Below are 14,552 nucleotides of genomic sequence, written 5' to 3'. Positions count from 1 at the left end.
TTCCTTTCGGCAGCGGCGTTAAGAATAGCCTTTAGTCCTTGTTTTGCTGAGCAGAACACTAGATGAGACACCACAATTGAGGAACCACCGAAGAGGACAACGAAAAAGTGGCTCTGCAAATCCCCTGTTTTCTTCACCAAGAGACGCCTATAAAAGAAAAAAGCTAAACAGAAAGAAAGGATTACACTCGCCGGCGACGGCTAGAACAAGAGCGCCTGTCGTCGGCGAGCAGGGGGGTTGAACAGGAGAAAGCGGTGGGAGGCGGTGGGAAAGAGGTGCGGGTTCTCTAGAGAGAGAAAGGGGTTTGTAATAGTTTATAACATAAAAGGTTGCTTTCAATATTACTTTTAAACCTACAACAAAGTTGATTCTACTAAAAAAACAAGCCAACTCCATCCACTAATAAACTACAAGCAAGTATGAGTTTGAGATGTAAAAAAGTGGATAAATTTGCAGAATTGAAAAATACAATTGACAATTTAGAATTAATCGACGCTCATGCTCACAATATCGTCGCTATTAATTCGTCATTTCCATTCATCAAATGCTTTACCGAAGCCGATGGTGACGCTTTATCCTTTGCTCCTCACTCACTCTCTTTCAAGGTAACCCTTTTTTTTTCTTCCTTTTCTACTTTATTAATTTTTTTAACCAAATAGATTAATATTTGTAATATTTGCATACTTCTGATTATCGTTAGCTGATGCCAAAATTAGAGATTATAATTTTGAAAATATTTTTTTAGTTTTTTTGATGAGAGATTAGTACATTTTTGTCATTATGGGATTAATTATACTTTCCCGTTTCATATTAATTCATCCATTAAAGAGAAAGGGGGCGATTAATTTCATTTATTTTATCTTTTTTGATATTTAATGTGTTTTTGTTTGATAGATGTTGTACAATCTAATATATATATATATATATATATATATATATATATATATATATTTATATATAAAGTGGAGTTTTTCTCCGAGTTTTTAGAGAGCCATGTAGGATTTAATTTTCTTAGTGCGTCATTTAGGATTATAAATTTAAGTTTTAGCCAATTAAATAAGAGATTACTCGTATTAATTTCTTTTACAATTAAACAATTCAAATGTCACGTAAGCAAAATTGACGAATGGGATTTTAAAGTTTAAATTAATTAAATACTAAATATTATCTTTTGAGATTAAGAAATTTATCTAATATTTTAAAAATAATATAATAACAATTTTAATCACATATATATGACAAATATTTTTTAAAAAAAAATACTAACAGACCGTCCATCGCACGGGCTTCATCTAGTGTAAAAAAAAAAGAGAATACTAAATGCAGCGACCATTTTACCTAAATGTTAAATAAGTTATTTATTAAAAAACGATTATATTCCAATTTTGTCCTTGTTTTATTATTATTTTTTTTAGTAAGTCCTTGTTTTAAGTTAATCCTTTACACTTTTTTTAAATGATTAAAATTAAGTTATGTATACTACCAACTATATAATAATCCCTGCCGTTTAATTTACAACCAAATTCTAACGTATTCAATCTTTTATCCTATTTAATATTCAATATTATACAAATTCTTAGACAATAATAAGTGCACTATGACAATTTTTTGAGGTATGAAAATTATGTGTTGTACTAAGCTAGATGAACAATCAAACAAAAAAATTTCCATTTTGTACGACTAAGATTTTTGAAGGTTTCCAACACCCTCTGTATGAGATTTCCGAGGGTCTCCAGTATCCCCCAGCTAAGATTCCCGAGGGTTTCCAGTACCCCCAGGATCAGATTTTCGGGGGTCTTTAGTCTCCCTCGGATAAGATTTCCGGGGGTATTTAGTACCCCTCAGATAAGATTTTCGGGGTAACTAGTATCCCCGAAAAACATAGACAGAGGTACTTATAATGAAAATTACAACAACTCAACAAAAAAAAATTAAACAAAAAAAACCTTAGACTGGATGGTTTATGACTGGTGAACGACTTGTTCGTCTCTAAGGCTCAAATTGAAGAATTTTGAGGGAGATGGTGAAATGAAATGAATTGCAAAAAAATAAATAAATAAATAAAGGTGATTGAAATGCTGAATGAAATGGTGAATGAAGGAAAAAATTGGTGAGTGAAACGAATCTAAAAGTTCAGTGAAATGGCAAATTAATTTTTTTTTTGGAAAAGGGTATTTCAGTCTTTTTATTATTTTTGTATCATTAATTTATTTCTACATTTAGGTTATTTTGTACTGTATTAAGTACTTGCTTTAAAAAATGTACGGAGTACAAAATAAAAGATGTTATTTTGGGGATTCACTTGGAATATGCATTAACTTTTCAAATCATTGTTTTTTGTAAAATTATTTTTAAAAATTTCCAATATATGATTTGTTGTTTTTTCGTTTAAGGTTAGATATTTTTGAAGAAAATGACAAACATAGCGATGACAAATAATCATCCGAAAAAGGGAAATATTTTTTTTTTTGCAAATAAAAAGGGAAATATTCGGTCTAAATAAACATTTATTACATTGATTCACTTATTCAAAAAAAAAAAAAAAATTACATTGATTCACTTGTGTTTTTGCCATTCTTTCACATTTTTGCCATGAATTTTCAAACTTATACACCGCACCATTTTAGAAATCAATATTACATATTTACATACACCATCACCTAATTATTTATTTTCTTTGGTCAAAAATTGTACTCGTAGTTGTTGGATAATCATGCGTTAATGGTCATTTGGTTCCCCCTACTTACTTGAAAATGACCTGTCACTCTCAAAAAAACAAATGAAAATGAAAAGGGATTATGTTAGTTGTAAAAAGAAAAAAAAAAGTGTTTCATCATTAAAAAAAAAAAAAAATTGATATTCCCGAACTCACCCTGTTTTTAAATAGATGATGTATTTCTCTTGGGTATGTATGCCAATGGTAATGCTAATTTCATTACTCCCTCTGTCCTTTAATTACATTTCTGCTTTCCTTTTTGAGTATTTCAAAATTACATTCCTACTTTTCCTTTTTAGTAAGTGGATATTTACCTAATATCCTCAAATTATCCCTAAATAGTTGTGATGTGACATCGCTTTAATTATTTTTCTGTTTTGCAATTAATGGCTGCACAAAACAATAATTTTCTCACTCATAACACTTAATCCATGTGCAACACTATAATTCAATATGATTGGCCCTTTTATTTCTCATAAGCAAATGTGATTGATCCCTTTTCTTTTCAAAGGATTGATATCATGTGCTTCATTTAAAATCATTCTATCTTTGTTTTATTCAAAACAGATTAAATGTCTTGTAATTCCCATTGTACTTTCTAATCACGAGTTTTAAATTTACTCCAAATTCCTTAATTCCTGTGTAAATTTAGAAATAGGAATGTAATTAAGGGAAGGAGGGAGTAATCAATAATAAGTATCAATAAGTATAAATTCTAACAATTGAAAATTAATAATTGTATTAATAAGTAGGTTTCTCAAAAACGACATTGGTTTAAAGTGGTAAGTGGTGGCTGAGTAAGTGGAATGTCATTGCTGGGTCTGTGTCATTAAGTTAGTGACAACTTCTTTAAGTAATACTGTAGGGAATATTTCAAGTCATCCTATACTTGAGCCCCACTTGATCATACATTTAAGAATGGTGGCATCTAAAGGGAATGAAGCTAGAGTAAAAGAGTCGCCAACAAGTTTTAAGAACTTGTAAACCGTTCATAAGGTGAAAGTTACACACCCCTTAACGATCCAGAATATCGTTAACTCCAATAGGTCTGGAACTGTAGACACCCAAATGTGTCTCCCCGAAACCAAACCCAGTGATGAATACCTTTCATGTCATTTGATTATCGAACGAACCGAAAGTGTGAAAAGTCTAGTGATGAGGATGTTTTTATTAAAATATCTCTTCTTTCGGTTTTTAAAAATATTTCTTTTCTTACCCTATTTTTGAAAAACGTGCATTCCAGTTTAGTTTGGTCCATGATATGGGTCCAATAATTGTGTAGTTGGATGGGGCTTGAAAATACCTTTCCAACGATATATTAAAAGCCCAATTCCGATGAATAATGAGGAAGTTATGGCCAAAATACTAAACTGGGCCCAAACCGGATTTTACCTACGACCCAATGATCATGTGGAGGGTCCAAAGGTTTAATCCTATTCCTAAACTAAATAGGATTAATTAGAAGCTTCTATAAGTTTCTAAAAGATATTAATTATCCTTTTTGAAAAGATAAAATAACAGAATTTGAGTTAAATAAAAACTTTCCTTTTTTAACACATTCCTTTTTCTTAAATCCTAATTCTATTCGAATTTAAAGATGTTAAAAAACATTCAGATTTTATTTTTGTGTCTCATAATCTTTATCCAAATTTTATATGGTAGGATAGATCTTGAAATTATCTTTCCAATGATATATTATAATATTAAATCCGAGCTATAACGAAAAAGATATGAATGAGATATGAAACTCTATCCAAAACTTAAACCGTCACACTATTTTGGCCATATCTTTTTCTAAAAAAAAGATTTTAATCTTATTTTAAATGTGTTGGAAATTAAACTTCAAGAATTTCCAACGACATATTATATGCATTATTTGGACTTGTAGATCAAAAGATATGATAAAAACAAAATCCGCAAAAACTGCTGTCCATCGAGTTCTATTTCGATTCAAATTTGGATTCTTTTCTTATTCTTCGACCCTCTTTTTTCTCTATAAATAGAGGTCATATATCCCCTTTTTCAATCACCAACTCTCATTAAGAATTTCTTCATTCTCTTCCTCTTTCTTGCCTAGCTTTTTATAAACACAATTCCTCATACATTAGCACTAGACACACCTAGCTAAGTTCGAAGTTGCCTTCACCCTAGACGTGAAAGGTTTTAATATTTCTGAGGGTTTGGTCCCAAATATCTCTTTCAATTATTTGATTTAATTGTTTATTTATTTTCCTTGAAGTTACTAACGTGTGTATTTTGTTATTAAAAAGAGGTATGAGGCATCCAAGTAAGTGCTTTAATTGTTTGCATTGTTATTATGATATAGAAATTATGTCTAGGTTGTTATTATGATTCCTAGTATCATGTTAGGATGCTTGATGTTTTGAATGACAACAATAAATTCCTAGTATCATGTTTAGGGTAAAGAATATAATGTAAATTAAGATTTCTATGATGTCTTTTATTGTCTTTCCTAATAGTATCGTGTTAGGGCTAAAGCTTTGATTTTTATTGCTTACTGACATGTTAGGGTTTGTTATTAATCTTGTTAGTATCATGCCTAGGATCTTGCTATTCTTATGCTTTAATATGATTATTTTAATCATGATTATAATTTTATAATGATGATTATCTTTATAATTGTTATTATTTTTATTATTATTTATTATGATTATTTATTATTTTGCTTGATATTTATTTTTATTGCTTGATCACGCCTTTTATGCATGTTTAAAGGGAATTGGTATTTGTAATCACGCTTAATAAGATAATTAATAATCTTGTTAGGGTTAATCTGATTATAATTGAAGTGATCGCCAACAATAGATTTATTTGTGCATAATATTCAACCAACATAGATAAACAGGTTTAGGGGTAATCCTATTAAATGCATGTTAGTAAGAAAGCGCACATGAATACGATTAGAATAAAGTAGATGCCTATTATTAGGGCAGGTTCAATCTCTTTTAGGTTGGATTTATACCTTCATCTCCGAACCCTATTTGGTTCAAGACCTTATGGAGTTGACGATCTCTTGGATCGTTAAGGGGTGTAACCTTCACCTCGTGAACGGTTTACAACTTCTAAAAAAAAACTTGTTGGCGACTCTTTTGCTCTATCTTCTTTCCCTTTGGACGCCACCGTACTTTAGTGTATGATCACAGTGAGCTTCAAGCTAGGGCTTAATGCTTGAAATATTCCCTACAGTTTTTTGGCGACTCCGCTGGGGAGGATTTCTATTTCAATTCCTAAAATTTATCTTGGCAATTATTTAGAATGAGTGGATGAGACTCGAAAGTTCTAAGTATTTCATGTGCGTAATTTTGATTAATTCTATTGTCCTATGCATAAAAAAGATCTCATTGGAAAGACCATCTGTAATGAGTTAAAACATAGGATTTTTACACGTAGGAAATTTGAGGAATATCTTTCACAACTAGGATCGAAATAATGCTACGCGAAACTGGAAAATTTTATCGAGCACAGAAAGCTGCTGAGGCATGTAGGAACTAGCGTAAGCGAACAAAGATTAGCGCCAACATTTTGACATTAGCTCTAGGCGACAGCTTCTGTCGCCAGGCGCTAAAGCCAAAAAGTGGCGCTGGCCTCTGTTTGTTGGCGCCAAGTTCTTCCATTACCGAGCCAGAAATATGCGTTCTAATTTTGTCCAGTTTTTAGCACTGTTTGCTCGATCCTACTTCCTGATAGAGTTTTTCTCACTTTTTTGAAACCCATATGTGTTCTACATATAGACATAACCCTCTGGGAATTCATGCTCCATCTACCTGATTGAACGCTCTGAGCAAAAAAGGGTACATCCGAGAATGTTGAATTCACCAAACCATGGAAGCGAGTTTTTCTTAACTCGCGGTGTCCCATCCACTCGCGCCAACCCTTCACGGTTAGGCTTTCGCGCGGTGCATCCGGACAATTAACCATGGACACTCTTTGACTAACCCCTATCCCGCACTTTAGAAAACTAGAGCCATGGTTAAGTTGCAAACTCATTGCATCATATTGTGCCTACTTGACTAATTTTGCATTATTTGTTGTGCATACTCTATGTGTTTTTTCCTAACCGTTTGTTTGACTTGTGTTAAGACTAAGTAAACTGATTAATGACTAAAAGAACTTTTCCTAAGTAATTAATTAATTAGAGCTAATAAATATGTCTAAAATCGAGTTATAGTCCCTTTAAGTCAACCCGGATTTTTATTCCCGTATACTGCACAAGCGTCAACTTGTTTTGGTCATAGCCGGAGTTCTAAGAAGAACTACGAGTCTTATAACCTATGGATCCGTAGCCCCGAGTTTTATCTTTAATTTAGCGTTGGTTTCATCCCAATCAGAGTCACAAATCAAAAGTTATGACTAAAATACCACATCCTGTCCAGTTTAATGCATATACGCGAGGTCTTAACTTAGTCTTTGTTCGAGTCTAGTCACATAGTCTAGCCACATGGTCATGAAACGAGTCTTAACATGTCACCTACACTCACTAGTCTTAGCCCACACTTTGAGTATATATCAGCACGACCATGTCTTAGGTTCATGCATGAGTCGGTTTTTTCCGTCATTTGAGTTGGGGGTACATTCCATTCCTAATTCTTCATATCCCTCCATCTACATCATCTTTCTTCACTTCCTCCATTCATGTTGAATCGAGTTTGAGTCATGTGATTGACAAAAAAAAAATGAGGGTAATGATGAAACAAATGCACAAGGCAAGCTTCTCAGCAAGATTTCATGTTTTCTTCTTATTTTTTTCTAACCCTTTCCCCAATAAGTCTAGCATAGGCACCCTTCATACTCCTTGAATTTATTTCTTAGACTTTGTTTTTTACCCTTCACTTTTTAAATAAAATGAGCATTTATTTCCTTGAATATGATCATTGAATTGCATTATATAAAAAAAAAAATTTAAAAATAAAATCCATTTCAAACTAAGCACAAGGTATACCAATGATTTAAGGCAACCCTTTGTAGCCACATCATATTACCTTTCACCCTTCAAATATACAATCCTTTCTTGATAAACCACTTTGAGCCTCATCTAACGATAGACCTTTCATTTTTCAACCCATATCTACCTAACCTTGGGATGGGATGGTGTGCAACTTATGCAATTTTCAATTTCATAAAAAGCTTGAGTGACTTCTAAAGATTAAAATAGTAAAAAAAATAAGCAAAAAATAAATAAAAGTGTACATAAGGGCAAGTGTTCCAATGTCTTTGACATGAACATGTCTTTGATATGAACACGTCTCAGATTGCGTTTCTTATCGAGTGCTCGGTACCGTGCCTGAGAAACATGAATGCCAAGTGAGTGATAGACCGCATGATCGGGATTGCCCATACTTATAAAAATAAAATAAATGCTAGAGCAAAAAAAAAAAAAAAGAGAAAAGAGAGCTAAAAAAAAAGAGTAGAAAGCCTCAACCATAAAAATATAAAGATTCAAAAGCAAGGTTGCACACCTTGGGGGCTTATCTAGGGTCTTGAGCCTTTTATCCCCTTCTTCTTCAACCTTTAGCCTAACCACGTTACAACCCTTAAAAATCCCTTTTTGAGGTATACACACACTTGTGCGAGGTTCGGCTAGAGCTACGTTCGGCCTGATTCCTAACGGATATGTAGGCAACCTCACATCGAGGTGCGGCCGTAATAAACATGCATTCACATTCACATTCACACATCATGATCATATCAAGGGATCCCCTATGCTCATTCCTATTTACTTAGAGCTAGACTTGGGGGCTTGATCCTTACATCATTAGCTTACCTAGCCTAAAGAGTCACCATTATTTGACTCTTTTCAATATATTTTCCACACACTTAGCTCTTGCGGCCTAACTTTAGTGTCACTATCACACACATCACAGATACATGACCAAAAATACTTCCCTTAGGAACCCTTTGTCATGGAATCTTAACACAACGTTGAATCATGCCTTGTCATATCAACATCATTCATCAATCATAATTGTCATTGCATCACGAAGTATGAAGTGCTTAGCCTCCGTGCCTAAGTTACCCAAATACTTTCATCATTGAGTCAACCATTGAGATAGCCTAGGATGGATTAATCCTTTCACCTTGAAAGATAGTATTAAATGATATTTAATTAAGCTCATTCGACATGCATCTTCAAAAAACTTCACTTTGATTCGTTTTTCGCGTCTTTCTTTTTCGCTAGAAAGTCGGTACCCTCCACAAAAATGACGGAAAATTTTTGCTTTTTTGCATTTTCGAGTCGCTCGATCACAATACAATGCACACACGAGTCATGTCAAGTTATCACATTGAGTCAACACTATGCACACACGAGTCACATCGAGTCGAGTCAACCTCGAATCAGTCAATTAGTGAATCAAGTTTATGCCTTGAGTCAATGAGTCAAGCAACACTAAACATTAGTTCAAACCTAAAGAAAGATAAGCAAAGTTCTATAGTTAAAAATATAAATGCAGGTGCATCCCAGCAAGCGAGGACATTCCCGAATGTTTTTTTTAAAAAAACTGCAAATATGATACAGGAGATTCCTCCAAGATAAGAGGAGTTACATGGATCAGTAAATTAGAGATAAAGAGCTTTAATTTACAAAAGATTTGAGCGAATTTGGTTGAAAGGAAACGACCAAGCTCAAAGTTCATAGCAAAACTAAGCAACAGTGGCAGCAAGAGCAGAATAGGAAAGACCCGACTCCAGCGCCAGACGACAAGGCTGTCGCATGACGACAAAGTTCAGCGCCTGGCGCTAGATCCTAGCGTCTGGCGACAGAGCCAATTCTTGGCGCCAGCAATATTTCAGCAGCGACAGAGCTCGAAGCCTCTCAGAATGGTTATTTCGACCTCATACATCAATTTTGGGTTCCTTGGTACGCCAGTTAGCCCCTATAAGCAAATTGACATGGTTAGTAGTCGGCTCGATTACAATTGTAATAAGTGATTGACCTGAAAAAAAATCGTCTCACTTAGCTTAAGCGCCTAAAACACTGGCTCATTATAAGCACCAACGTATCCATTTAAAAGCAAGCACTTAAACGACAATATTTCCAAATATGGATTGTCGCGCATTCTTCTTAAACGACAATATTTCCAAATACGGATTATCGCGCATTCTTATTAAACGACAATATTTCCAAATATGGATTGTCGCGCATTCTTCTTAAACGACAATTTTTACCAAAATTGGATTGTCATCCTCAACTGACAATATTTCCAAATATGGATTGTCGTGCATCTTCTTAAAACGAAAATTTTTCCAAGATTGGATTGTCATCTCTGGCAAAGTTTCCAAGCGTGAATTGTCGTGCTCCTTCTCTGTTTGGCAATTTTTTTCAAGTTCGGATTGTCATCGCTGGCAAGTTTTCCGAGATTGGATTGTCATACACCTAGTTCCCCATGGCAAAATTTCCCAAAGGATTGTTGTAAGACTCTATTCATCAAAAATTTCGGCAAAGGTTCCTCAACGTCGATTGTCATTCATTTTAGTATGTGGCAAATTTTCCCGAAGTGGATTGTCGGTCGACTCTTTTTTGCAAATGTTCCAAGACGCGGATTGTCAATTGTGGCAATATTTTCCTAAAAGGATTGTCGCATAGCGTTGGCAAATTTCCAAGGTGGATTGCTTTCAAGAGTTATATTCCAAGATGTGGATTGTTGATCGTAGCAAAATTCTTATGACAGATTGTTACGAAACATTGGCAACTTTTCCCGAAAATTGGATTTTGGCAAATTTTCCGAGATACGGATTGTCGCTTCATCGTGGCAACATTTCCAAGGATGGATTGTTACGAAGCATTGACAACTTTCCCTAAATCGGATTGTCATACATCATACAAGAGTTGTTTTGGCGACTATTCCCAAAGAAAAGAGGATTGACATCACAGCAAAAACACCTACAAACTGGTTCACAAGCAGCAAAGCGCCGACGTACTGGCATAGCAGCATTAAGAATCAATAAGCAGTGATCTTTTCGAAGACTATCACAGCGAAAAATTGGAGGCAGTTACAAGCGTATGCGGTAGCAGTCTTCAGGCGGTATTCTCTAGCTTGCGGAAGATCATCACAATAAATCGGTTACCTCTAGAGACGTGTGCTCGGTGATGCAAGATACGCATTTCTTAACTCTTTTATTTGTTTAACTAAAGCTAGTTTTGCAGGTATCGGCGTTACAAGAATGATTTAGGATCGTAGAACGTTCTGAATCATTCTCCGTCCCCATCGCTACTTTGACTTTTGTTTTCGAAACATAAGTTTCTCCAAACTCAGTCAAAGTGGGGGCTTTTGTAGACACCCAAATGTGTCTCCCCAAAACCAAACCCAGTGATGAATACCTTTCATGTCATTTGATTATCGAACGAAGCGAAAGTGTGAAAAGTCTAGTGATGAGGATGTTTTTATTAAAATATCTCTTCTTTCTATTTTTCAAAATATTTCTTTTCTTACCCTATTTATGAAAACGTGCATTCCAGTTTAGTTTGGTCCATGATATGGGTCCAATAATTGTGTAGTTGGATGGGGCTTGAAAATACCTTTCCAACGATATATTAAAAGCCCAATTCCGATGAATAATGAGGAAGTTATGGCCAAAATACTAAACTGAGCCCAAACTGGATTTTACCTACGACCCAATGATCATGTGGAGGGTCCAAAGGTTTATTCCTATTCCTAAACTAATTAGGATTAATTAGAAGCTTCTAAAAGTTTCTAAAAGATCTTAATTATCCTTTTTGAAAAGATAAAATCAAAGAATTTGAGTTAAATAAAAGCTTTCCTTTTTTAAAACTTTACTTTTTCTTAAATCCTAATTCTATTCGAATTTAAAGATGTTCAAAGACAGTAAGATTTTATTTTCGTGTCTTATAATCTTTATCCAAATTTTTTATTTTTGGATAGATCTTGAAATTATCTTTCCAATGATATATTATAATATTAAATCCGAGCTATAACGAAAAAGATATGAATGAGATATGAAACTCTATCTAAAACTGACACCGTCCCACTATTTCGGCCATTTATTTTTATATAAAAAAGATTTTAATCGTATTTTAATTGTTTTGGAAAGTAGACTTCAAGATATTTCCAACGAAATATTATATGCCTTATTTGGACTTGTAGATCAAAAGATATGATAAAAACAAAATCCGCAAAAACTTTTGTCCATCGAGTTCTATTTCGATTCGAATTCGGATTCTTTTCTTATTTTTCGACCCTCTTTTTTCTCTATAAATAGAGGTCATATCTCCCCTTTTTCAATCACCAACTCTCATCAAGAATTTCTTCATTCTCTTCCTCTTTCTAGCCTAGCTTTTTATATACACAATTCCTCAGACATTAGCACTAGACACACCTAGCCATGTTCGAAGTTATGTTCGCCCTAAACGTTAAAGGTTTTAATATTTCTGAGGGTTTGGTCCCAAATCTCTATTTCAATTATTTAATTTAATTTTTTATTTATTTTCCTTGAAGTTACTAACGTGTGTATTTTGTTATTAGAAAGAGGTACGAGGCATCCAAGTAAGTGCTTTAATTGTTTGCATTGTTATTATGATATAGAAATTATGTCTAGGTTGTTATTATGATTCCTAGTATCATGTTAGGATGCTTGATGTTTTGAATGACAACAATAAATTCCTAGTATCATGTTTAGGTTAAAGAATATAATGTCAATTAAGATTTCTATGATGCCTTTTATTGTCTTTCCTAATACTATCGTGTTAGGGCTAAAGCTTGGATTTTTATTGTTCAGTGACATGTTAGGGTTTGTTATTAATCTTGTTAGTATCATGCTTAGGATCTTGCTATTCTTATGCTTTAACATGATTATTTTAATCATGATTATAATTTTATAATGATGACTATTTTTATAATTAATATTATTTTTATTATTATTTATTATGATTATTTATTATGTTGCTTGATATTTATTTTTATTGCTTGATCACGCCTTTTATGCATGTTTAAAGGGAATTGGTATTTGTAATCACGCTTAATAACATAATTAATAATCTTGTTAGGGTTAATCAGATTATAATTTAAGGGATCGCCAAAAATAGATTTATTTATGCATAATATTCAACCAACATAGATAAACAGGTTTAGGGGTAATCCTATTTATTGCATGTTAGTCAGAAAGCGTACATGAATACGATAAGAATAAAGTAGAGGTCTATTATTTGGGCAGGTTCAATCTCTTTTAGGTTGGATTTAAACCTTCATCCTCGAACCCTATTTGGTTCAAGACCTTATGGAGTTGACGATCTCTTGGATCGTTAAGGGATGTAACCTTCACCTCGTGAACGGTTACAAGTTCCTAAAAAAAAACTTTGTTGGCGACTCTTTTGCTCTATCTTCTTTCCCTTTGGACGCCATCGTACTTTAGTGTATGATCATAGTGGGGTTCAAGCTAGGGGTTAATGCTTGAAATATTCCTTACAGGATTCATGACTGGAAGTTCGGGGATGAAGGTAGAAATCCAATCTAAAAGAGATTGAACCTTCCCTAACAAAAACCTCTACTTTATTTTTCTCATATTTATGTGCGATTTCTAACAAACATGCAATCAATAGATTTACCTTAAACCTGTTTAATCTATGTTGGTTAAATATTAATACACAAATCTATTATTAGCGATCACTTGAATCATAATCATATTAACCATAAACAATATTATTAATTATCTTATTAAACGTGATTACCAGTACAAATTCCATTTAAACATGCATAAAAGATGTGATCAAGCAATAACAATGATAAACATCAAGCAACATAAAATTAACAAATTATATGTAAATCATTTGTTAATTAACAAATAACATGAAATAATTCGTAAATTAATAAATTAAGGAAAACAATTCGTTGATTAACAAATTACATTAAATAATTCAATAATTAACAAATTATGTGAAACAATTCGTAAATTAACAAATTACGTTAAACAATTCGTAAAATAACAAATTACGTTAAATTATATAATTTAATACAATAATAATCATCATAATCATAATCATAATTATCATAATCATGTTAAAGTATAATATTAATAGTAAGATCCTAGGCATGATATTAACAAGATTAATAACAACTCCTGGCAATTCACCAAACATTAAAGATCAATTAGACCTAACATGATACTAACATGATATTAGGAAAGAAATAGGAAACATCATAATAATCATACTTGATATTAGGAATTACCCTAAACATGATAATAGGAAGCAATAAAGACATCATAACATGATTCTAGAAATCAAACTAATAATCTAAGCATGATATCTATATCAAAATATCAATAAAACTATTAAACTACTTACTTCGATGCCTCGTATCTCTTTCTAATAACAAAATATACGCGTTAGTAACTTTAAGGAAAATAATAAATCAAACAATTAAATTAAATAATTATAATATAGATTTTGGACCAAACCCTTAGAAATTATCAACCTTTCACGTCTATGGCGAAAACAACTTTGAACTTGGCTAGGTGTTTCTAAAACTAATGTATGACGAATTTTATAAAAGGGAAGGTTTAGAAAAAGCATAGAGAGAGAAGGAAAGCTTCTATCTTATAGAGAGAGAAAGAGAGATGATGATTGTGAATGTAGATGAGGGAGATACGACCTCTATTTATAGAAAAAATAGTACGGGATCGAAGAATATCATATTTGGGATAAAATACCTCCTATCACAAACGACAGGAGTTAGCGCCAGACGACGAAGATCTCATGCTAGTTCAAAAGTCAGCGCGCTTTTACACGCGTAATTACCTTTCAAACCAGTTGCAGGTAATTATGTGTCCAAGTAGTTTCGAAATTAGATTTAATATATTTCAT

At 33.0% G+C, this 14,552-nt stretch overlaps 1 pseudogene; it reads left to right on the top strand.

The window, feature by feature from the left end:
* The first annotated feature begins 419 nt into the window (after positions 1 to 419).
* Positions 420 to 14,552, top strand: part of LOC145629211 (protein fluG-like) — a 155,318-nt pseudogene continuing 141,185 nt past the window's right edge.

This window comes from Chenopodium album, chromosome 1, assembly GCF_948465745.1.
Source record: "Chenopodium album chromosome 1, dcCheAlbu1.1, whole genome shotgun sequence".
Taxonomy (NCBI): Eukaryota; Viridiplantae; Streptophyta; class Magnoliopsida; order Caryophyllales; family Amaranthaceae; genus Chenopodium; species Chenopodium album.
The sequence above is the reverse complement of the archived record's forward strand: the minus strand, read 5'-3'. Positions and strand labels throughout refer to the sequence as shown.